The sequence below is a fragment of the Tenrec ecaudatus genome, chromosome 7 (assembly GCF_050624435.1).
Source record: "Tenrec ecaudatus isolate mTenEca1 chromosome 7, mTenEca1.hap1, whole genome shotgun sequence".
Taxonomy (NCBI): Eukaryota; Metazoa; Chordata; class Mammalia; order Afrosoricida; family Tenrecidae; genus Tenrec; species Tenrec ecaudatus.
Window position 1 is genome coordinate 28,321,819 of NC_134536.1, and position 24,195 is coordinate 28,346,013.

Genomic DNA, 24,195 nt, shown 5'->3' on the forward strand with positions numbered 1-24,195 from the left:
GAATGACATGACAGGGGAGTCTGTCTGCTTTCCTATAATCATCATGGTGAAGATGCTGTTTAAATCAAATATCAAAGATGATGACTGAGATTATGACAATAGCTATCAAGCCAGGTGCAACCATTAAGTTGCAGATTTACAGAATGCACTTATTTCTCCAAGACACCATGTAAGTCAAATATGAACCACATTTAACTGATTGGAAAGGTAACACATATGAACACATAAGCGTAGAATGCAGTTTTTGAAACTAGGCCATGTACCTCTGATATATTGCCCCTGAGAGAGATAGGAAAGAGGTTATGGATTTTCAGAAGTAAAATTATACAACGTATTATTCAAGAGAGCTACTCACAAGGACAAAAGACCTCAGAGATGAGCGCCAAGATGAGAAACAGAGCATAGACAGTGTTGAAAACCAGATCAGGTCCAATGTGTATCAGAGCTATGTGGCCATGTTGGGGAGTCGGAGGGCAACTGGCACCTACTAATAAATACAAGTGGGAAGAAAATGTTCTGGAAATGATTGTAGGTATATTTGTACTACTCTTTTGAAGATGATTGAACTACAGAAGTATATGATATGTGAATCTTATCTTGATAAAACTGTATTTTTAAAAAATAATCCAATTTACATACCTGTTTAGAAAGTAACTGAACTTGAAGTAATGGATTCAAGGGGACGTGGCTGCTAGACAGCTGTGGCAGTGGTCAAATCCCCAGAACCTGAGACTACGGATGAGGCTGTAGGGGAGTAAAATTGGGAGGATTTGTTGGCTGATATTTTATAATTATTAGGATTGGGATGCAAAGGAAAAATGGGATGAGATTTAGCTCTCTGGCTAAGGAACTAATTTAATGATAGCGTCATATACCGTGGTATGAAACACTAAAAAGACAGGGTTTAGTAGAAGTAGATGAGAAATTCAAGAGCAGCTACAAGAAACACCCAGCTGAGGTTCAGTAGCACGTAATTATTACAGAATGAACCGCAAGATGTAGTAGAGTATTCCTCAAAGAGGAATAGGCATTTGAAGAGACGTGAGGACCTGATACAGGTTTTTTAAAGAAAGCTTGGAAGAGAAATCATTGCCATACAGAATATTTGGAAATCAGCTTTTCGATGGAAAACTGGAGTTATGAAGAAAGCTCAGAGGAGAGTTTCATAGCAACAGTAGAGAAGAAGCAAGGCGAGATCAGCTGGCCAAGCACAGAGCAGTCTTAAGGTCCCAGCTCTCCCGACTAATGTCCTCTGAATTGTCTCAGATGATGTCACCTAGAGGAATGCCCTGCATGTTACCACGTGAAAATATTTATGACCACAAACTATTAAAAGTGAGTGGTAGAGACCTGTTAAAGCTGGAAGCTGCCAGAGGGATGGACAAAGATGACAGTTATGAGGCCGAAAGACCAACAGACTCGCAGCTCATGGTCCCTTCTAGCCTGGCCCCCAGATGGAGCTGTGTGCTCAGCAGGAAAGCTACAAAAGAGCAGGGGGTGAAAGTGGGGTGAGGGGCGAGACAATGTATGTCTTTAAATGACTATTTGTCAAGCAAGCATTTTTCTTCAGATGTAGTTTGTTTCAGTAATAAATTTTCAATAACAAATTGAATTTTCAATTTTTCAACAACAAATTGAAAAGACCTAACTGAGAGACTAATCTGTGCTTTTCCCTGGGAAACACCTTCCAGTATTCAGTGTAAAAGGAGAGAAAGATTCTCGGAATGTATTAGCAACCTGCTCAGTCATTTCCCAGCTTTAAATTATGTAGAGAAAACAACCAATATTGTGTTTTCTCTCTAATGTGCAATCAATATAGGCCATGCAATGTTTCAAAATATTATTTCAAATGCATCATATCACAGAAAGCACAATTATAACGTGATACTGGCTTCTACAAAGTGAACAAGAAATTGACCTTTGCAGAAGGTCACATACCACATTTAATCATGCATTTGTATATGTAAGGGCAGATGAATACCCTTACAGAACCCGTTAGCTGGCATCACATTGATATACTCAAAGCACCACAGAACTCAAAGAAACACATGGTACTTCTGCATTTTCAGAAGTATTAATGTTTCATGAAGAATTTTGATCTCTACAATTTCTTTTACAATGGGTACCACCAGAGCTCCTGTTTATATCCTTCATTCCTTTGTCTCACTTTGAAACAGTTCATGTATTTACATGAAAATAACACCTTTGTTCCTGAGAAAAATCATCCATGGCTTATTCTCTACCCAGAATTACAATAATCCTGTATCCCTGACAATTTAATCACCTCCCAGCAACCCATTGTGACGTTATACGCAGAGGATGAAAACTTCGAGTTGAAAATGAGAAACAGGATTTGATGAGCTCTGAAAGGGAAAAAAAAAAACAAATATATTTTTAAAAATAAATATCCTGAAGGCCAGGAAAAGAAGTTTGAACAAGGACTATGAGGAATATGGGGATAAGGTAGCAGAGCTGTTTATCAATGTTTCCCTTGGCCTGTCAGCAGACCCTTTGTACGTGACGGTGGCGATCTAAACGCTTCGATCCTAATAACAGTGTTAACCATGATGGGAACCAATAATATTAAACACTGTCAACTGTAACATTTCATTTTCACTAGCCAGATGCTGCTGCTGCGCAGAAGAAGGAAACGACTTCACTTGTGAGCCATTGGAGATAAGACTGGCAACAGTATTGCCAATTTGAACAGAGCGAGGCTTTAGCAAAGAGGAAAGGAAAGAACGGGAGAGGGGAGGGCAGGGGGCTGCCGGACAGAAGAACAAATCTAGTCATGACACCTCTCAGGAATAGTGGCAGCAAACATTTTTTACAAGACAGAAGCAGACATGTAATAAAAAATGCATGTCTTACATTATTTTAAAATATAAACTGCTGAAACACATAAGAAACACATATGAGGGGGGTAACCCCCCCCAAAAAAACGGACCTTTTTCCAAAGCTATGTATTTACATATTTTGACAAAACAGCGTTATCCCCTTCAAAGGACTCTCCACTACCCTCAATGCATTTGTCAAATCTGCGATTCCATTCTTGGAAACATTTTTCAAATGCATCTGTTTGGATGGCTGCGGGCACCTCCCTCATTGTTTTTTCTTCACCTCTTTTATGCCATCAAATCCCTGTCCTTTCATTCCCACTGCATTGTGGAAACAAAAAGAAGTCACTGTATACAAACATTTTTGGGGTGAAGACTGTGTAGTATGGCAGAGACCAGAATAAAACCAGGGATGCACAGAGTAGACAACAGTGGAGGAGGTGGGGATAGGAAAATAAAAGGATGAATATAAAGAAGAAAAGGGAAGTGGGGGCATGGGGCACTAACCCACCCAAGGGGAGGGTATTGTTTATATCTCCACAGGAAAGTGGGACCAGACTTCAACCCAGTGCCACAAGGTGCTAATGTAACATCCCAGTGTGGAGTAGGGAACCAGTGGAGAGGTCTGGGAAGCTGGCTCCAGCACCAAAAATTAAGTGGATTCCTGCCCTTCCCCCGAAAAAATTTTGTTTCAAAGGACGACATTGACTCTGCAGCTCCGGGAGATGAACATATCTGATCAGAGCACATGGAAACAGATGAAGGGGCAGGAGTAGAGAGTGGAGCACAGCCTGGCCCACCAGGCCGTGATGATGATGTTCCTGAGTAGAGCAGCCAGTCCACAGAGAGAACAACATGGCTGACCCCACTATGAGACATGATGCCCCTCAGTGACTTAGGGCGATTCAGGGGACAGCACCGGAGACACAGTGTGGGAATTGCACCTGACCTGATCCCACCACACCGAGGCAAAGCACTGGGGGAGTGCAGTGGAACAGCAAGGGAATGGAGTGGCAAGGTCCCCAGGGAATGCTGAAAGTGGACTTTGGGGCCAGGGCGTGGTGCCCCAACAGACTGGACTGGAAAACGCTCCTAAGGGCCAACAAATGATCCTTGAACTAACTACAAGCTTTTCTTTCTTGATGTGTTTTGTTTTGTTCTTTGTCAGTGGTTTGTTGTTGTTTTGTTGTCTGGTTGTATACTGTTGCTTTGTTTTCCTCTGTCTTGTTTTCGTGCATGTTATTGTCTCCACAGATCTGTCTAAATAAGACAGGCTGGATGAACTATCTGGAGGAAAAACAATGGGACCAACAGTTCCCGGGGGGACTTGGGATAAGGGGAGGTGGGGGTGCATAAAGAAGTGGTGTTAGCAAACACAGGGACAAGGGAACAACATGGGACCCAAAATGGTAGTGAGGGGGGAGTGGCAGGCCTGGTAGGGAATGATCAAGGGTAAGGTTATGTAAAGAAGAGTTATATCTGTAACCTAGGTGGGAATGGAGCATGGTAATAGGGCAGGAGGAAAGTCAAGGTAGATGGAGGAAAGAGCTAGGAGTCAAAGGGCGATTATAGAGGTCTAGACAAAGACATGTACATGCAAATATATATATGAGGATGGGGAAATAGATCTATGTGTCTATATTTATAGGTTTAGTATTAAGGTGGCAGAAGGACCTTGGGCCTCTACTCAAGCACTCCCCCAATGCATGAATACTTTCTTTTATTAAATTGGCACTCTACGATGCACACCCTCCTGATACAACTGCTGAAGCCAAAGTGGGTGAACAAGTAAATGTGGTGAAGAAAGCTGATGGTGCCCGGCTATCAAAAGAGATAGTGTCTGGGGTCTTAAAGGCTTGAAGGTGAACAAGCGGCCATCTAGCTCAGAAGCAACAAAGCCCACATGGAAGAAACACACCAGCCGGTGCGATCACGAGGTGCCAAAGGGACCAGGTATAAGGCATCATGCAAAAAAAAAAAGATATATATATATATATATGTGTGTGTTTGTGTATATATATATATATATATATATATATATATGTATATATATATATATATATATATATATATATATATATATACACCATAGTGAATGATGGGGGAAATGCAGAGTGGAGACCCAAAGCCCATTTGTAGGCCACTGGATATCCCCTCACAGAGGGGTTTAGGAGAGATGGGTCAGTCAGGGTGCGATGTAGTACTGATGAAGAACACAGCTTTCCCCCAGATCCTGGATGCTTCCTCCTGCCAACTACCATGATCCAAATTCTATGTTGCAGGACTGGATAGGACAGAGGTTATACAGTGGTGCATATGGGAGCTGGAGGCACAGGGAACCCTGGGTAGATGATATCTTCAGGACCAGGGGTGTGAGGGGCGATACTGGGAGAGTAGAGGGTGAGTGGGTTGGAAAGGGGGAACCCACTACAAGGATCCACATGTGACCTCCTCCCAATGAGACGGATGGTAGAGAAAGGAGGGAAGCGAGACTCCGGATAGGGCAAGATATGACAAAATAACAATCTATAAATTATCAAGGGCTCATTAGGGAGGGGAGGCGGGGGGGGGGGGGAGAGGACCTGATGCAAAGGGTTGAATTGGAGAGCAAATGCTTTGAAAATGATTAGGGCAAAGAATGTATGGATGTGCTTTATACAATTGATGTATGTATATGTGTGGATTGTGATAAGAGTTGTATGAGCCCCTAATAAAATGTGAATAAATAAAGAAGTCACATACAGGGTGGTCCGTTGAGCCAGGTGTATGAGGCAAGAGAGACATGCAGGGGCTTTTTTGCCAAAAACTGGTATACTGAGAATGGCTGCCTGAGCAGGTGCATTGTCATAGTGGCAAAGCCCCAGTTCCCTCATCTGCCCAAATCAGGCCTTGTTGTTGTTGTTGCACACGGTAATGCAATCTTTTCAGAACCTCTGAACAGAAAGCTTGATTAACAGCCTGACCTGGTAGACGAACTTCAAATGCATTATGCCGCTCAAAAACCCAAATGAGCATCATCTTGATCTTTGATTGCACATGACAAGTGTTTCCTGAGTGAGGTAATGATAACATGTTCCACTGGCTTGATGGATGTTTTCTTTGGGGCTCCTAAAATCGTGCCATGGCTCCTCACCAGTAGTGACGTTGGGGAATAAGTCTGGATTTCTTCCGAACTGTTCTTTCAAAGCAGGGCATGTTTCCAGTGCATGCTCTTTTTCCTGGTCAGTCACCCCAATTTCATAGTGACCCTGAGCTCTAAGATAGTTCACATAATTTCCCCATCTCTTGGGGCACAAATGTGGGAATTTTGTCAGAGGTTGACAGACGTCCAGAATGAGGTTTGTCATCAATTGACATTTCGCCTTTTGTGAAATGAAAACTCATACACTTGAGTTTTTCCCATAGCGCTGTCCTTGTAAGCTGTGCTCAACATCACACAGTTTCTGCAGCATTTTCCCTGAGCAGGAAACAAAATTTCACTGCTACACACTGTTCTCTGAACTTGGCAATCACATAAAATGCGGTTCGAGGAAACTGCTTTTATCAAGAACTTCACTGTGACCAGAGAGAACCTTCCCAGGCCATACCTCTGGGTGCACTAACTGAGCGAGTTGTTTGGTCCTTGCCTCAGTGGTAAAATGCACGCTGTGAAAGCAACGCCCAGCGGAGCGCTTCCGTTTTGGGGGGGTGTCCCCACATATTTCATACACTTTTCTACCTAGCAATCATGAACAAAAATGACAGTCTGTTTATTGAAGAGACATGTTCGTCTTTTGACCTAGAATTTTCAGTCTTGTTTAATGGAACATGACATTAATCAATAAGTTGACATACCTATTGTGCTTTTCTTTTGCATAACTAACAATACATTTCCTCTTTGAATATTTAATTATCACAGTATTTTATTTAAATGCAAACAAGCTAACTGCTGTTTTTGGTGAAAATTAGCGTTGACTCATAGCAATCATGTTCAGCAAAAGGAAACACTGCCTGCTCTGCGCCCTTCTCACCATTGTTGTTGTATTTCAGTCTGTTGTTGCAGCCACGGAGGCAGTCCATCTGATAAATGCCTTCTGGCATAGCTCACAAATAATTAAATTTGAGTATTCATTTTGAAGTATGTTTTTTTACCCACACCCTACCATACTCTGCAATGTGAAGTAGAATGTAAAATCAAAAGCAATAGATGTATGTTTTTGTAAGATATAGGGCTGTCAGGATTTTCTCAATAAAATGTATTTTTAAGTATCATGGGTCAATTTTAATATGCAAAAAATTAGGGTGTAGCTAAAAGCATCAAACTTTAAAATTATATTCACATTATTAATATAATCACTCACAGCTATTTATATTTATAATTTGATATGATCCATTAACACAGACAGTCATTTTATACTGTTCTCATTAAAGACAATCAAAATGGATTTTAACTGCCTCATACACAGTTATCATCACTGTAGCCATTTATTGAGCCATCTAACAGAGCATACCTTGTTCACTGTTGTTCATGCTCTTTTAGATATAATACATCTTACCCAAGCATGCTATTACCTTAGAAACTCATTCTGAGACCATAAATCCAGGGTTATGAGCATTACCGTTTTTATGACATTGATCTTAAAGGTTTATATTTCTTTCTCATTATAAGCATTTACTTGCATATTTATAATGATATAGGAAATTTTCATTTTAATATTTTCCTTAAACTTTTAAATTTCCTTCTTGCCTTTTCTTTTCATTGACTGTTAAATAGTTTCATTTGACCATTGACTGGATTGACTATATCTTCAGTGAATACTGCATTATTTGAAAATGCAAATTTAAGTTTATTGACTTGAGGCTTAAGTGGGTAAAATTAGAGACAGCATATTCTTTCTTCAAGTGTGTTTTTGAAGAAAATGTTTGAGATATGTACTTAGACAAATTGTAAGCAATATAAACAGGAATGTGAGAGTTGTAGCATCATAAAATCAGAGAAAACTTTGTACACACAGTTAAAGTTGCATTATTTATTAATACTTTGAAGGGTGAGCCTTTATTTGGGCTCTAAATTCTAAATTGGGAAAGGGAGACAGAGAGAGAGACAGAGAGAGAGAGAGAGAGAGAGAGAGAGAGAGAGAGAGAGAGAGAGAGATACAACTCTCGATTCACAGTCCCTGTAGACAAAGGTGGTTTGATGAAGCCATTGTAGCATGTTCAGAAAGAGGACTAGTATGATTAATTGGGTTTCTGACATATGTACATATGTAACAAAATAGAGATGTCATTATAACTTTAGATCATACTATATTAGTCACTTTAGTTGATCAGAGAGAGAAAGAGAGAAGAGCTATCATGTTTTTATACTGTGCTGGAAGTTCTAAAAACTGATGTGTATATTTTCTGAAATTCAGAGCTCTGATTTAGGGGTGGTAAAGATAGGAGCAAATGATTTTATCTCAGGGAGACAGGAATGGTCTCATGCTCCCCATCCTCTCTTCTGAAATAAGGAGTGGTGCGGACACAGTGTTGGTCCCATAAAAATGTCTTTCTTTACCCCGAAGCTTCCCCCTGAAGAGATCCATCAACACAGACTGTATTTATAAAGAGAAGAGTGGAGCCTTGCTTCTTCCACTGCGAGCCCTGTGAAGAGGTTGAATTTAGCTCTAATGGAGTCTGATTCTGATTCTGGTCAAACTCAAAGGGTCCAAGTACAAATACTACAGCAGTGTTTACTAATTCTCTCCATCCCTCGCCTCCTTCAGAAATTCCAGACTCACCACAATGCGTGCCTTGTACGGAGAGAGCCCTGTGCTCAACCCCTGAGGCCTAACCCTGTCAGGGCTTGTTAGGGGTCACGGACCAGATGCTGCTCATCAACTGCTGCAACATGATAGTGACTTGAATCTCACACCATCTAGCACATTGCTTTCTTTAAATCCGTAACCCCACTTGCAGGCCCTTCTATGCCTGTCCCATACTTTTAATTAATTAGCTTATTTTCTACTTGAACGGCCCTGGCACCACTGTACAATGTTTTTTTAAGTATTAACAAATGAGTCCTCCGAACAGACTAGATTGTAATCTCATGCCATCAAACACAGGACACACTCATGATTTCCCCATCTGATCCTCTGGGGATACGAGTCTCTCTACTGCTTCAACCCAAACACCAAGACTGAAGCCATCATCTGAGAATGTCCTACAAGCTATCAGTGTTCACAAGAGGGGATAACTTAGGATGAGAGAAGTCATTTTGTTCTTTGCATAAAACTGTGCAAAGAAGTTGGAACTCTGAGAAGGCAGGGATGAGAGGGTGGTAGAGAGAGAGCAATGGGAGGGGGGCTAAGCAATTAAATAGCATTTAGGGATCTCCTACCTGAAGGCACTTCTTCATTTTTACAAAGGAAAACTTCACACTGGGGAAACTTGGCAGACACAGAATTAACCAAGAAAGCATTACCAACACCTCAACCAACAGAACAAAACACTATCACGTGACAACTGCATGATGCACGGAAATAGACATGATCCCAGACATGTGTAAATTGAAGAGGTGCTTCACAAGTTCCCTAACCTGTGCTTCTCCATCAAGATATAAAAGCAAAGCAAAGAAAGAATGAGAAACTGCTCCGGACCAAAGAGGTAGGAAAATAAATGCACGACAGCCATCGGCTGGACTCTCGGGACTACATTTGACTGATGTCTATGTAATAGGCAGTAATACTATATGTCTCTCCATTTTCTAATTAGGATCATTATGTTGTGGGGATATAACATGGTTTGCTGGTGTTTAGAAACTCTACAGTAAAGGATTTCATGGTAAAAGATCTCAGATCTGGAACACACTCTCAACTAGTTTTAAAAAATAAAAATAGTATTTCAATAGGAAAATAGGAAGGATAATGAAACAACACTGGCAAATAAAGTGTTAATATTTGGGGTTTCTGAATATAATGCTTATGGAAACACATTTTCCTATCACCACCATTATTTTCAAATGGGCTATTATTACAAACTGAATGAGATAGATATAATTTTCAGACATACAATCACTCATAAAACACATTTGGAGAGTAACTATTGAAAGGGAATAATTCAAATTCATATTTTACTAATCCTGATTTTTTCTTGGCATCCTTGTTAGCTTTAAAGACTTTAGATATGAGTAGATGTTAAAATTCTGAATGCTCTTCATTTTCATTGAAAAAAACAACAACTGATAAGAACCTTCAGCATGTTCCTCCAGTCACGCTTTGACTTCGACAGGCTCTTCTGCCTCCAGTCATAGGATCAGCCTCACTTAACTCGGCATTCCTCTGGTTTCAGCCACACTGGCTGTCCTGCCATCCCGTCAGACAGTCTAAGCTTTATCCTGACTCTGGCTGTCAGTTTCCTCGCTCCCTGACAGGAAGCTGTTAAGGAAGTTTATTATTTCCTAAGACTAACCATTCCTTTGGAGAAAAATCTAAGTTCTTAAAGAAATATCTTAACCAAGTAAATGTGATTCTACACTCTCCTTATTCTTTAATAAGTGAAGAACCACCGACAACAACGTGGACCTCCCCTATAGAAATCAGAAATCAAGTACCATTATTGACGACTTCTTTATGCCAAAAAATTTGACAAAAGAAAGAAAAAAAACAACCCTAAACAGATTGAAAACAAAAAATCCCTTTTTGTGCCCATTAGTGCCAGGACAAACTGCTTCCCCGAATATGGAAAGACAGGTGAAGCCAAAATCACAGCCAAGAATTGTATACCTGGAGAAAATACCACATAAATTCTGATGAATTTCTGGAAATTGGTTTGTCTGAGAATTAGATCCTCCTGGGGTTCTCCTGGGGCTGAGAGTTTCAGCAGGGATCTACATACTTTACATTCAGAAAATATCGCCAAATTTCATGGTAAAGATCCAAGAAGTTTCAGACCTGGATCTGGCAGTGCTAATGAAAGTAATTTTTGTGAAATACACCCAGATCTTCCCCATAATAAGGATCTACTCTTTCCTGTGAAAATAACTTTTTCAGAAGCTTGTCTCATAACTTTGGAGGGAAGGCCATTCCATTCACACCTTCGTCTCTATCACTTAAGTGGGGATGCTCAGACCAGAAACATATGCCTATTTAGAAAGTAGATTTCAATTGGAAGTTTATGGAATATTCTTCCTTTATCAGGTGCCCTGGAATGTAGTGGATTATACATTGGGCTGCTACCCAAGCAGCTTAAAACCACCAATGTGTAGGTAGGAGAAAGATAGGTTTTCTATCCCTGGAAAAATGTCCAGCCTCTGAAACCCAAAGCAATACTTCTTCCTCCTGCAAAGGGTCACTGTGAGTAAGGGTTAACTCACTAGCAGCGAGCTTGGTTTGGTGTGACTCCTCTTAGGCTTTACCATGACATCAGTGTACTAGGATTCAGTATACTAATAGAGAACACTAACAGCTTGAACTTACTACGTTCTTTCTGAGGAGTTCTTAGGAAATCCAAAAATGATAATTCGAAACAAAAACAAGTATGATGCAAGAATTGAAATCTACATCACCTACAATCAGTGTAAGCATTAAGTAAAATCCCAGTCATAACTAACCAAAACAAAAAAACCCATAAAGCAACATATAAACTCACTGCCATTGAATAGATTTTGAGCCATAAAAATACTATAGGACAGGGTAGACCTGCCCCTGTGGTTTTCTGCGAGTATAGCTCTTCACAGACATAGACAGCCTCCTCTTTAGCCTGAGGAGTGGCTGTCCTCAGGGTTAGCAGCTCATTGCATAGCCACTATGTCACCAGGGCTCCTCAATTCTTAACCAGGCTAACATAATCGCCATATTGTAGTGCCTGAGATGTCAATGTTATGTGTCAATATGACTAGGGCATTTTTTCATTGCTTTGGCAGATATGATCACACGCCATTTTGTGACCTGATATAATTAGCCAATCAGTTAAAGGGAGAGTTCTCTTGAGGGTGTGAATTGCAACCAATATATACAATAAATATTCTCATAAAGTTCATCCTTTCTGAATTCTGCATGAAAATAGTTAGCCTCTGATCTCTGGTCCTTGCGATGTGAGGTTGCAAACTAGAATATGGCATCAGGGTTGCAGGAAGGCTTATTAAAACTTGTCTCCTTATCTATGTACAAGTTTCACATGATCCAAAGGAAGTGTTCAAGAATTCCCATTTTTCTCAAGTCTGTCCACTAACCATTGTTATCATCCACAATGGAGAATGCCTTAGTATAGTGAATAAAATATAAGTAAATGTATTTCTGGTAGTCTCTGCTTTCAGACAAGATCCATCTGGTGCTAGCAATGATATCCCTCTTCCAGGTTCTCCTCCAAAATTGGCCTGAACCTCTGGCAGCTCCTAATCAAGGTACAACTGCATTGTTGGATGATCTTCAGCAAAATTTTACTTGCATATCATATTATTGACATTGTTTTGTACTTGGAGCATTCTGTTGGGTCACCTTTCTTTGGAATGAATACAAGTATTGACCTTTCCAGTCAGTTGGCCAAGTAGCTGTCTTCCAAATTTCCTAGCATATGAGGGAGTACACACCCCAAACCAGAATTTTTTCAAAGCTATGTATTCAATTCCTTTTACAAAACAACCATATCACCTACCAAGTACTCTCCACTACCCTCAATACATTTACCATTCTTGGAAACATTTTTCATACTCATCTGTTTGGATGGCTGACAGTACTGCCCTCATTTTCTCCACCTCTTTTATGGCATCACATTGCTGTCCTTTCGTGTCCCTCTTCATTCACAGAAGCAAAAGAACTCAGGTGAGTAATGTACACAGGCAAGAGAGGCATGCTATTTTTTGGCCCAAATCTGGCACACTGAGATGGCTGCGTGAGCAGGTATATTGCCATGGTGGCAAAGCCAGCCCCCACCCCCCACCCCCCGTCTGCCACAAATCAGGCCTTTTTTGTTGCACACTGTTACAGTGATCTCTTCAGAACCTCCAAATAGAAAGCTGGGTGGACAGTCTGGCTTGGTGGCATAAACTCCAAATGCACTGTGAGTCAACATTGGCATCCTTCAAGAAGTTGACAGACATCCAGAATGAGATTTGTCATTAATAGACATTTCACCTTTTTTGAAACGAGAGAACCACTCATATAATTGTGTTTTCCCTTAGCCCTGGCTTTGTAAGCTGTGTTCAACATCACAATAGTTTCTGTGGCATTTTTCCTGGGCAGGAAACAAAATTTCACAGCCACACGCTTTTCTCTTAAAACCACCATCACCAAAAAAACAAAAAAAAACCACCATAAAACAAGGCCCCAGTGAAACTGCTTCTATGAAAAAAAATTCTGTGATCAGAGAGAACCTTCCTAGGCTCTGGGTACCCTTACTCAGTGCATACACTCAGGACTTGATTAATGCTTGCCTAGTGGGACAAATGCATACTAGTAAGTTCAGAAAACATGAAATTCCTGTTTTTCTGGGGGGGCCTTTGTGATGAGCGAGTGCTCCTGGAGCTTCATCAGTTTCTTGGAGCATTTCAATGGGGATCCCATCAATTCCTGGAGCCTTGTATTTGGCCCATTCCTTTCAGTCCAGCGGGGACTTCTTCCTTCAGCACCATTGTTTCTTGCTCACATGCTACCTCCTGAAATGGTGGGATGTTGACAAGTATTTATTGGCTCAGTGACTGAATATTCTTTCTATCTTTTCTTGACGCTCCCTGCATCATTCAATATTTTCCCATAGAATCTTTCAAGATTGCAGCTCAAGACTTGATTTTATGTATCTATCTATCTATCTATCTATCTATCTATCTATCTATCTATCTATCTATCTATTTATTCTTTCAATTTATGGTCACACATTCTTCCATTTTGTTTTTTTAACTATAGGCCTTTGCACGGTTCATTTGCTCAGTCCATTATGATATTTTACTTTGTCTCCTTGAATTGCCCTTTGCAAATTTCTATTGAGCTCTTTGTCTAGCGCAGTGGAGGAAATGATGAAGCCATCATGCACAGTCCATGTTACCAGGTGAAAGTAGTCCCTAGAGAAGGATGTTAGGCTCGCTAACGCAGTGGGTCGACAATAGAGATAAAGACCCTCAATGAAACTGATGGACTCGTGCCCATGATGATGGATTGATCCAAACACAGACATGATTATGCAAATGATGCAGGGCAGGGTTTCATTCCATTGTACATTGCGTGATTGTGAATCAGAAACAACTTGTGGCACCTACTAATAATAACATATATTCTAGAGCATGAATAAATAAATAAACTCAGAACTAATCTGACTAGATGCCTGTTTATTTATGTCCTTGTGAACAAGTACTACATTTTTAAAAGCTATTTTTAAATGATGACATTTAAAATGGTTATTCAAACAGTGACATGATATCCTTAATGTTGCCTTTCAGCCAGGAAGGCCTAAGATATTTACTATCTGCCCTTTGGAGAAAAAGTTTGCTGATCTTTGTTCTAGAGACTCTTTTATACTGTTATATGAGGAAATGTGTACAGGAATGTACATAAGCATTGTTGTTAATAAGTTTTGGGAAATTGAAGACACTCTTACTGTTCATTACTAGGCAAATTGAAAAGCAAAATGCATTATGGTTCTGGAGTAGCACAAGCAGAGAAAATGGATGAGCTATATATTTTCATGTAAATATAGATGGATTTTTAAAAATAGACTTGTAGAGACTTGTTACTATTTATATGACAGGTTTCAGAAAGCAAAATAAAACAAAAGCCCTTGCGATACTAGACCATTTTAAAAGACAAATGTAATTTTAATAAGAACATTAGGACTTCAAGGCTGTGGCAGTTAGATTTAGGCCCACTTATAAGTGTGTAAACGTATAGAGGTGTAGTCCAACCTATCGATCAGGTCACAGGTGGATGCTCCCATTTTGGGATATGACTTTTTTATAAGAGAGACACTGGGAAATGCTCTTCTCTTTATGCCCCCTCACCCTCTCTACTTTCTGGGATTCTGTGTCTGCCTGCAGGAGCAGCCCTACAAAAGGCAATGGTCTGGGAGCCAATCTAGATCTGATAAATCTGGGAGCTGTTGATACCTTGCATGTTCTACGTGACCTTGACTCTTTGCACCCACAAGCCTGTGAGCTGCATCCTGCTTCAGTTTTATGCATCCTTGACTTGCAGTACGTGAGACTAAAGATGGATCTGGCTAGCATCAGACCCATGGACTTGAGTTCAATTGGACTGGGATGTGTTCTTGATATAAAGTTATTTCTTATACATATGTAAGTGCCACTGGTTCTGTTTCGCTAGACAACCCAGACTAATACAAAGGTTTTCTCCCCAAAGCACTAGTGGTTTTAAACAAAGGACCTTTCAGTTAGCAGATAATAACTGAGCCACTACGCCAGAGGGACACTTTATATATATATAAATAATATTCACCTTTAACTTTGCTACTATGGAATGGGGAAAGATGCAATTGGGAAAGACAGACAGTGAATTATTTAATGTGGCTCTTGCCACCAAATGACCTTTCTTATGTATCTGGCTAAGAAAGTGGGAAAATACTGATAAAATGTAACACTGATTAAAGTGGTGAGTGCTCGTTAACAGGGCTCATTGTAATTGCATCCTACTTGGAATAAATTGTGCCATCGTGAAAGCCGGATGGGGATTTTGCTGCCAGCGAGAGCCAAGAGTGGCACATGCATATCCTCCAGATCCTGAGGTCGCTGCTCAGTGAAGCTCCTTAATTCAGTAGACAGCTGTGACACCAGAGGAGCGGCAGCAAAAGGAGCAGCAGCCAAACCAGGAGCCAGAGCACGAGGCAGAATGGTGGATGGAGGCCACAAATCAAGTACAACTGAGTGCTGTGGGGTAGGAGGCTGACTTGTGGAGTTGGTATATCTGTGAACCCAACTGAGGAAGCTGGATTCGCTGACTCTTGAAGCTGGAGTTGAGTGCTTTTAGGTTTACAGTGGCTGGCATGTCATTTGCGTATTTATTAGCAGTCTTTACATCATGTCTTGACTGAAAAACTATGCAGAGCACTTCCACCTGAGTTCTAATGTGTTAATTTCTACCATAAACCCTATAATCATGAGCACTTTCTGTGAGTTTGGTGTGGCTATTTTGATGACTTATAGAATATGGATGAAAAGTAGAGCATGCTGTGGGTGACAGAGTAAGAAAAGTAGATACTGCTTGTATGTAATAGAGCAAATAGCCCTGATGGTACAGTGGGGTGTGTATTGACCTGCTCATCACAAAATCAGCAGTTGTAAATGACCACCTACCTGATCCAAGGGAGAAAGACTAGGCTGTCAACTCCAGGGTATATTTACAGTTTTAGAAATCCACAGAGGGAAGTTCTACTTTGTCCTTTCGAGTCTCTGTTTCTTCCTTCCCTTCTTACTTTCTTCCATTTATCATCTATCTATCTATCTACCTACCTACCTACCTACCTACCTACCTATCTACCTACCTACCTACCTACCTACCTACCTACCTACCTATTTATCATGTATCATCTAAAATCTATCTACCTACCTACATACCTACCTACCTACCTACCTGTCTACCTAACTTCCTATCTATCATCTATCTACCTACCTACCTACCTGGCTACCTAACTTGGGAGTGACAGAACAATGAGTAATAACCATGTTGCAGCAACAATATCTGATAAATGTATTTCTTTAGTTGGGGGAGTATATGTGAACATCATTTTACTATTGTTATAGGATATTAACATTTAAATATTGCATATCATAATCCCTCTTATTCAATTTTATTTAGTAAATTAAGTGTGGGATTTTACATGTTCGTTCATCAACTTTAAATTCAAACAGTTGAAATTACTAATCAAATCCCACAATAATGTAGTCTTCGGCTGCTCTTTGATTTCTCTTCTTTCTCCTTCTGTATCTTCCATTATCCCCAAGTTAAAACCTGACAAGTTGATTAGTTTATCTTCCCTTCCTTGCCCTGACCCTTGGACAATCCCTAACATCTATCCTCTTTAGCATGAATGCCTTCGTCTTGTTCTTTGTGTCTCCCCCAAGTTGTAGAGGTGCTCTCCCATAATATTTGTGCTTGCTTGACTGACTAATTTAACTCAACATGTTGTCCTCCAGGTCCAGCCATGGCATGAAGTGCTATATGCTTTTGCCGTTCTTGTGTAGGAATATGTAGTACTTTGTTGTGTGAATAAAATGTACCTGTCTCTTTTTTTCATTCATCTTCTGATGGGTATTTAGACTGTGTCCATCATCTTGCGGCTGTACGCAGTGAAGCATTGGACATGACGGTGTAGATGTCTGTTTGTGTATGACTCTTACTTCTTTAGGATATATACCCAGAATCATGTAGGATCATATGGGATTCCTGTTTCCAGTTCTTTGAGGTGGTGCCACATAACGTACATTTTTATAGTTCCATCAGCAATGTATGAGGGTCTCACTCTCTCCACAGCCTCCCCAGCATTTATTTTCTGTTTTATTAAACTTGACTGTCAATTACAATATAAGGTGGTATCTAATTTTTTTATTTGCATGTCCCAGATATCTAGGGATGGTGATCATTTCTTTAGATGTCTGTTGGTCATTTGGAATTCATCTTTAGTGAACTGTCTGTGCATGTCCTTTGCTGATTTTTAATTGGACTAAAAATGTTTTTTCTAATTAAGTTGTAGTTTTCTATACAGTTTAGAGATAAGTCCTTAATCCATCGTGGCCATTAACCAAACATTTTTCACTCCATAGCTTTTGATGCACGTATTCATTTTTATAGAATCTTATTCTTAGTAGATCCCAGTCATTTATTTTGTCATCTTCTGTGTATGTTTCCTTCATTGTAGTTGCTGGTGTTCTCTGCAATAGGCTCTTAAGTTATCTTTAATCTCTCATTGATGATCTCTTTAGCTCTGGATTTTACATTTAGGTTTGTGATCTGTCTTGAAGTCAGTTTTGTACATCGATGAGCCCTTAGTATCAGCTCCTCTTTCCCCTCCACCACACCCGCATAAACCCTTGAGAGATTGTACTTGGTTGTTATTTTCATGTCTCATACCGACGGCTGTCTCCCTTCCCCCATGTTTTCTGTTGTTCTTCCCCCTGGAGAGGGGTGGATGGCTCTGTGTCGACCATTGCGATCGGTTCTCCCTTTCTCCCTTCCTCTCCCCATTTTCCCCCTACCCTTCTAGGATCAAGATTCCCATTCCTGGATTCTGTGTGTCGTGAGTTCCCATCTCTTATCTATACCTGTGTACATGTTCCGGTCTAGTCTGAATGGAGAAGCAGCGCTGGGGTCATGGTAGTGGGGGGTGAGGAAGCCTCAAGGAACCAGAGGAAGAGAGTTTGTTTCATTGATGCTTTCCTGCACCCTGTGCACAAAGACTCACCCCTTCCCTGTGGCCCCTCTGTGGGGATGTTGTGGAACCGGATCTTGCATCTGGTTCTCCAGCTACTGCTGCATCACCGGCTGCCTCCTGGAGCTGTCAGTGCATTACTGATGCATTACTGATGCTGGATGCATGCAGTCGACTTCAGCCTCCTTTACCGCTGCATCTGCCCCTTCCACATTCTGCCCCTCCCACGAACCAGGAGAAGTCTGATTTTAACCAGACTGGACGCACCTGTTTATTTAGTTATGTAAGTCACTTCTCAATATAAATATCTGTCTTTACTTCTCCAGAGGACCCAACCTACAATAACAACATGAGTTTGTTGCTGTCACTTTGATTTGTGCTTTTCAAGGTATTATTGGTTTCATTATTCTCCTATATTTCTATGCTCTTTTGGATACTCTTTGCAGTAAGTTGTCTGTGTGTTTGTTTGTTTTTGCATGTGAAGTATGTTGTGTGGAGGAGCCCTGGGAGAGCAATCGTTATGTGTTGGACTGCTAGCTGCCAGGTCAGCAGTTTGAAAACTCTAACGGAATTGAGGAAGAAAGTGGAGGTTTCTACTCCCATAAAGAATTATAATCTCAAAAGCCCACAGGGGCGGTTCTACCCTGTCCTATAAGGTCTTTACAAGTTGGAATTGACTCAATGGCAATAAGATGCTGCACATTGACGTTGGGTTTGTCTGCTATTGTTGATTCTTTATCCAGCACTCTGCGTAGTGTTTTTGGCATGGTGGACCTTGTTTTCAGTTACCTTGCTGGCGTCATGGTGATGCATTGGGCTGATAAACCTACAGTCAGCAATTTGAACACCCCAGCCCCACCACAGGAGAAAGGGGAGGCTCTCGACTCCCATAAAGGTTATCGTCTCAGAAGCTCGCAGGGGGCAGGTCTACCCTGTCCTAGGTAGTAGCGACGAGGTGCAGCCAGCTGATGGCAGTTAGTGTTTTTGTTGTTGTTATACTTTGATCTTGCTCTTAGAAAACTTTCATTTCTCCTGGTCTGAAAATACTCATATTTCTCCATGATACATGGCTGATAATTTTGCTGATATAAGATTCCTGGAAGGTAGCCTTTTTTTTTCTTACAGTGTTTTATATGTCATTCAATTCTTTTTCTTGTCTGCATGGTTTTGGCTGAAAATATCTGAGCTTATTATTACTGGGTATTTCTTTGTATGTGACTATTTTTCCTATGATTCCATGGTCACCTTTCATACCATAAACCAGATTTTTCCCTAGGTTTTTATGGCTTTGACATACTCGACGATTATTTATCAGGCATTCTCCACAATGTTCAACAATCTGGGTTTGTCTTATGACAAAACTAGGGTACTGTAAAACCTTCAGGATATGTGATGTGTGTGTGTTTGAGCATCACAGGCAGTGAAAAGATAGTTAAGGATGAATCACACAGCCTGTGATGCCCAAATAAAAGTGAAGAATATTGCAAATGTGGCTGGTCATGAAGAAGCAATAAGGAAATTTCTCAAATAGCAAGTTTACTGGGTTTTCCAAATATTATTTATTTTTATTAATATTAAAACTATTATAATCCAGTTTTATTTACATTTTTTCTCAGTTCAGAGAATTTTAATGGAAGATTTGGGCATGAGAAGTGTCGCTGTGAAATTTGTGCCTGGGGTTCTGAATGACCAGGAAAAAGAGCGTCAAGCAGCAACATATGTACAAATGTGCTTAACACAATGGAAGGATGTGTGGATTGCGTTAAGAGCTGTATGAGTCTTCAATAAAATGATTAAAACACACACACACAATAAAACCTTCAGGATAGATTCCACAGAAGAGGTGATTGTTTTTGTTTGTTGCATCTACTGGTCCTGACCCATAACAAGCCCATGCACAAAAGAAGGGAACACCGCTTGGTCCTGCACCTTCGTCACCATTGTCCCCATGCCTGTGCCATTGTTGCAGCCACTGTAGAAATCAATATCCCCAATGGACACCCTCTCCTCTGCTGCCGTGCGACAGTGCTGAACATTATGTTCTTCTCCAGGGACTGGGCTCTCCTGACAACATGGCCAAAATATGTAAGCTGAAATCTCATCATCTTTACCTAATAGGACGCTGTCTCGCCCTACGTGTTCCAATACGGATCAGTTTGTCCTTTTAGCAGTCCACAGTACCATTGAGGGTCTTCTCCAGTTCCACAATTCAAACACATCACCATTCATTCTTCTTTACTCGTCTTTTTTCTCTGTCTATCTTTCCCATGCAAATAAGGCAAGGGAAAATATCATGGCTTTGGTCGAGCACACCTTAGTCCTCAAAGTAAAATCTTGGCTTTTCTACACTCTAAAGAATTCTTGAGCAACAAATTTACCTCATGCAACACATCTTTTGATCTCTTAAGTGCTGCTTCCATGAGCATTGCTTGTAGCTAAAATCAAGACAACATCCTTGAAAATATTATAAATGGTGAGAAAACGAACCTTGTCAAGGATCTTCTTATACTTGGAGTGATAATTAATGCCTATGGAAGCAGCAGGTAAGAGATTAAGCAACATATTCTTATGGAGAATCTGTTTGCAAAGGAATTCTCTTCATGTTAAAATTCAAAAAAGTTCAATTGATTTTAACATGCACCTCGCCCAGGCCATAGTATATTCAACCACCTCATTAGCATATGAAATCCGAACAATGAAAAAGTTAGATCAAAGACAAATTTATATTCTTTCATGTCAGAAGAAGGCAGAAATCTGTGTCTAGGAAGTACACCCAGAATGCTCCTTAGAAGCACTGATATTGACACTATTTCCTACTAACTTGGGAAAAGCTTCAGTCACAACAAATCACTAGAAAAGGACATTGTGTTTGTTAAAGTGGAGAAGGGAACCCATTATGAGATGGGTTGACATAGTAGCTGCAAAATTGGGTTTAAAATATGACTGGTTTTGAGAACGGGGCAGGAACAAGTCATGTCTAGGTTGCTTAGACACGAGGTTTCCAGGAGTCAGAGCTGATGCTATGAGAACTAACACGATGTTGTTTTTGAAAACTGTGATAGAATGAAGTGCCCATTTCCTCACTTCGTTCCAGAGGACAAATGCTATAACAAATTTGTGTATTTGTAATTTCACTGGATCATTGTAGAGGACCATTTTGGCCAACTTGCCACTTTTATGCCATGACCTTTTAAAAACTCTTTTCAAACTTTAGCTTTGGAGGCAAGTAAATACATATATCTAGTCCACCCTCTTCCAGTAACAAGTATTTGCATATGCATAATTTCTTCTTAGGGACAATTTAAATAGCACAGCTATCACTGGACATGATGGGCCATTTTTCCCATTAATACAACTTTGTTATCAGTAGTTGTTATGTTATATACACTTAGTAATATATATTCCATATTCCTAACACTCTTCTGTTAGTTTGTTACACTGTGGTGGTTTGCTTGTGGCTGTGATACTAGACACTATTCCACATGTACTTTAAATACCAGCAGAGTTGTCTGTAGAGGAAACATTTCATTGAAGCTTCCAGACTAAAATAAACCACGAAGAATGAAAATGTGAACCATTTCTGAAATATTTCAACCGAAGCACTCAAAAAAATACTAGCATCACATTTTGGGATGTAGTGCCCAAGAAGAAGCCCTCAGGTTGGAATCCCCACAAAAGATGGCTGGGGAAGAGACGCCCTCAAAGTAGGATCTACCTTAATAACATGCTTGGAGCAAAGATCCCAGGCTTTAATGTGCTGATGGGACATGGCTCAAAATGAGAAGATGCAGCTTCAAATAAACATTAATAATCAGAGTGTGAAATGTACAAAACATCAATAAGAATGGAAGTAACCAAAATTTAAATGGAATATATAAAAATGATACTGAACTAGATAGGCATTGGCCATTTTAAAGCTGACAATCAAATATAATGAGAAATTTAAGAGGAGTATTATCTCATTCATAGTCATAAATTTTTCCAGTGGCTCTCCTGCATACAATGTTGTCTGTAATAGAATCAGATCCATAAACCTACCAGAAAGATCAGAAGAACAAATGCTATTCAAACTTATGTATCAAACACTAAAGTCAATGATGAAGATTTTGAATGTGTCTAAACTTCTTCAATCTGAACATGGTTAACCATGCTATCAAAATGATTTAAAATTGCTGGCTATTGAAATATGAAAGTTGGAAACAGAAGAAGGGTCTATACTTGGAAAATATGATTGTGGTGATACCAGCAGGTGTGCACACAGAGGGCAGACTTCATTGAAGCTTCCCTGTAGGAATAGAATTGGACTGGGATTACATGGTGGGATTTTGCAATATCAGGACTAAATAATTGCAAATATATTTTTTAACTGACATAAATGTTGACTATACAAATAGAGACATCACCACATGAAATATATATAAATTCAAGCTGACTAAACCAGTGGAAAAATATAATGGGGAAATTCAATATCATCAGCCAGACAAGGCCAGGAACTAACTATAAAGCAGATTATTACTTGCCCATAACATTGAGAGTAGCAAACACCAGAATGAAGTTTGATTTTGTTTTCTTGATTAGAATGGCATTCCTTGTATATCATAACAAATTATGGATAACTTTGCAAAGTATGGGCATTCCAGAACTCTTAATTGTGCTGTATGAAACCACACACAGACTATGGAGCTTTTTAATATGTGGAGATACTAAATGACTGGAAAGCAGGGATGTTGTGTGTTGGGGCTTCACCAAATGTATTCAATATGTAAATGGAGCAAGCAATCTTGAGAAATTGTGCTATATGATGAAGAACATTGCCTGAGGCTTGAAGGAAGACTCTTTAATAACCATGTATATGCAGATGACAAATCCTTGCTTGATGAATCTTTGAAGACAGATTTTAAGCAATTACTGATGAAGATCAGAGGCCAACTGATATGGATTACACCTCAATGTAAAGGGAAAAAATCCTCAAAAATGGACCAATGGACAACATCATGATAAATGGTGAAAAGATAAAAGTATCAAGTATACGGTTAGTGTGAATCTAAAGTCATTTAGTGGTACCTAAGACCAACAACACAGCACTCTACTTGGTACCCTAACAGAAAAATTAAAGTGTTGTATCTTTAAGCATTTACTAATTTAATAAGATTAAAAATATTAAGTAAGCATACTTGACTTTACTGATGATTGGATTTTAGAAAATAAGAGATTGAGGTCTATCAATTCAAAGTTTTTTCTACTTTTAGGTCTAGATTATATTATTCTTCCAAAGGCCACCCAGAACTCACAAGCAATAGTCATGATTAAGATGTTTATTAAGGGAGTTATTGGATTATAATGTCAGACGTGTGTTGGAAGACAGAAGACCAGTGTGCTCCTTAGATGCAAGAATGAAAAATGAGGTCAGGTAAGGAACATTCGTGGGCAAGAGAGGTATGCTGTTGTTTGCCAAAAACTAGCACAGTGAGAGGGCTGTGTGAGCAGGTGCATTGTCGTGGTGGCAAAATCAGTCCCCCGTCTGCCACAAATCAGACCTTTTTGTCACACGCTGTTTCGCAATATTTTCAGAACCTCTAAATAGAAAGCTTGATTAATCATCTGACCTGGTGGAATGAACTCCAAATGCACTATGAGTTAACATTTTTGTCTGTTCAGGAAGTTGACAGATGTACTGAATGAGGTGTGTCATCAATCCACATTTCTCCTTTTTTGAAATGAGAAAACCACTCATATGTTTGAGTTTTTCCCATAGCACTGTCCTTGTAATCTGTGTCCAGCATCACAACAGCTTCTGTGGCACTTTTTATGATCAGAAAACAAACTTTCATAGCTACATGCTCTTCTCTTAAATTGGTTGTCTCAAAAACAATATTCCGGTGAAACCGCTTTCAAGAAAAAATATTACTGTGACCTGAGAGAATCTTCCAAGGTGACACCACTGGGTGCACTACCTTAAAGCGAGTTTTTTGATGCTTGCCTAGTGAGAAAATGCTTACTAAGAAAGTTCTGCTCAGCCCAAAGCCATTCC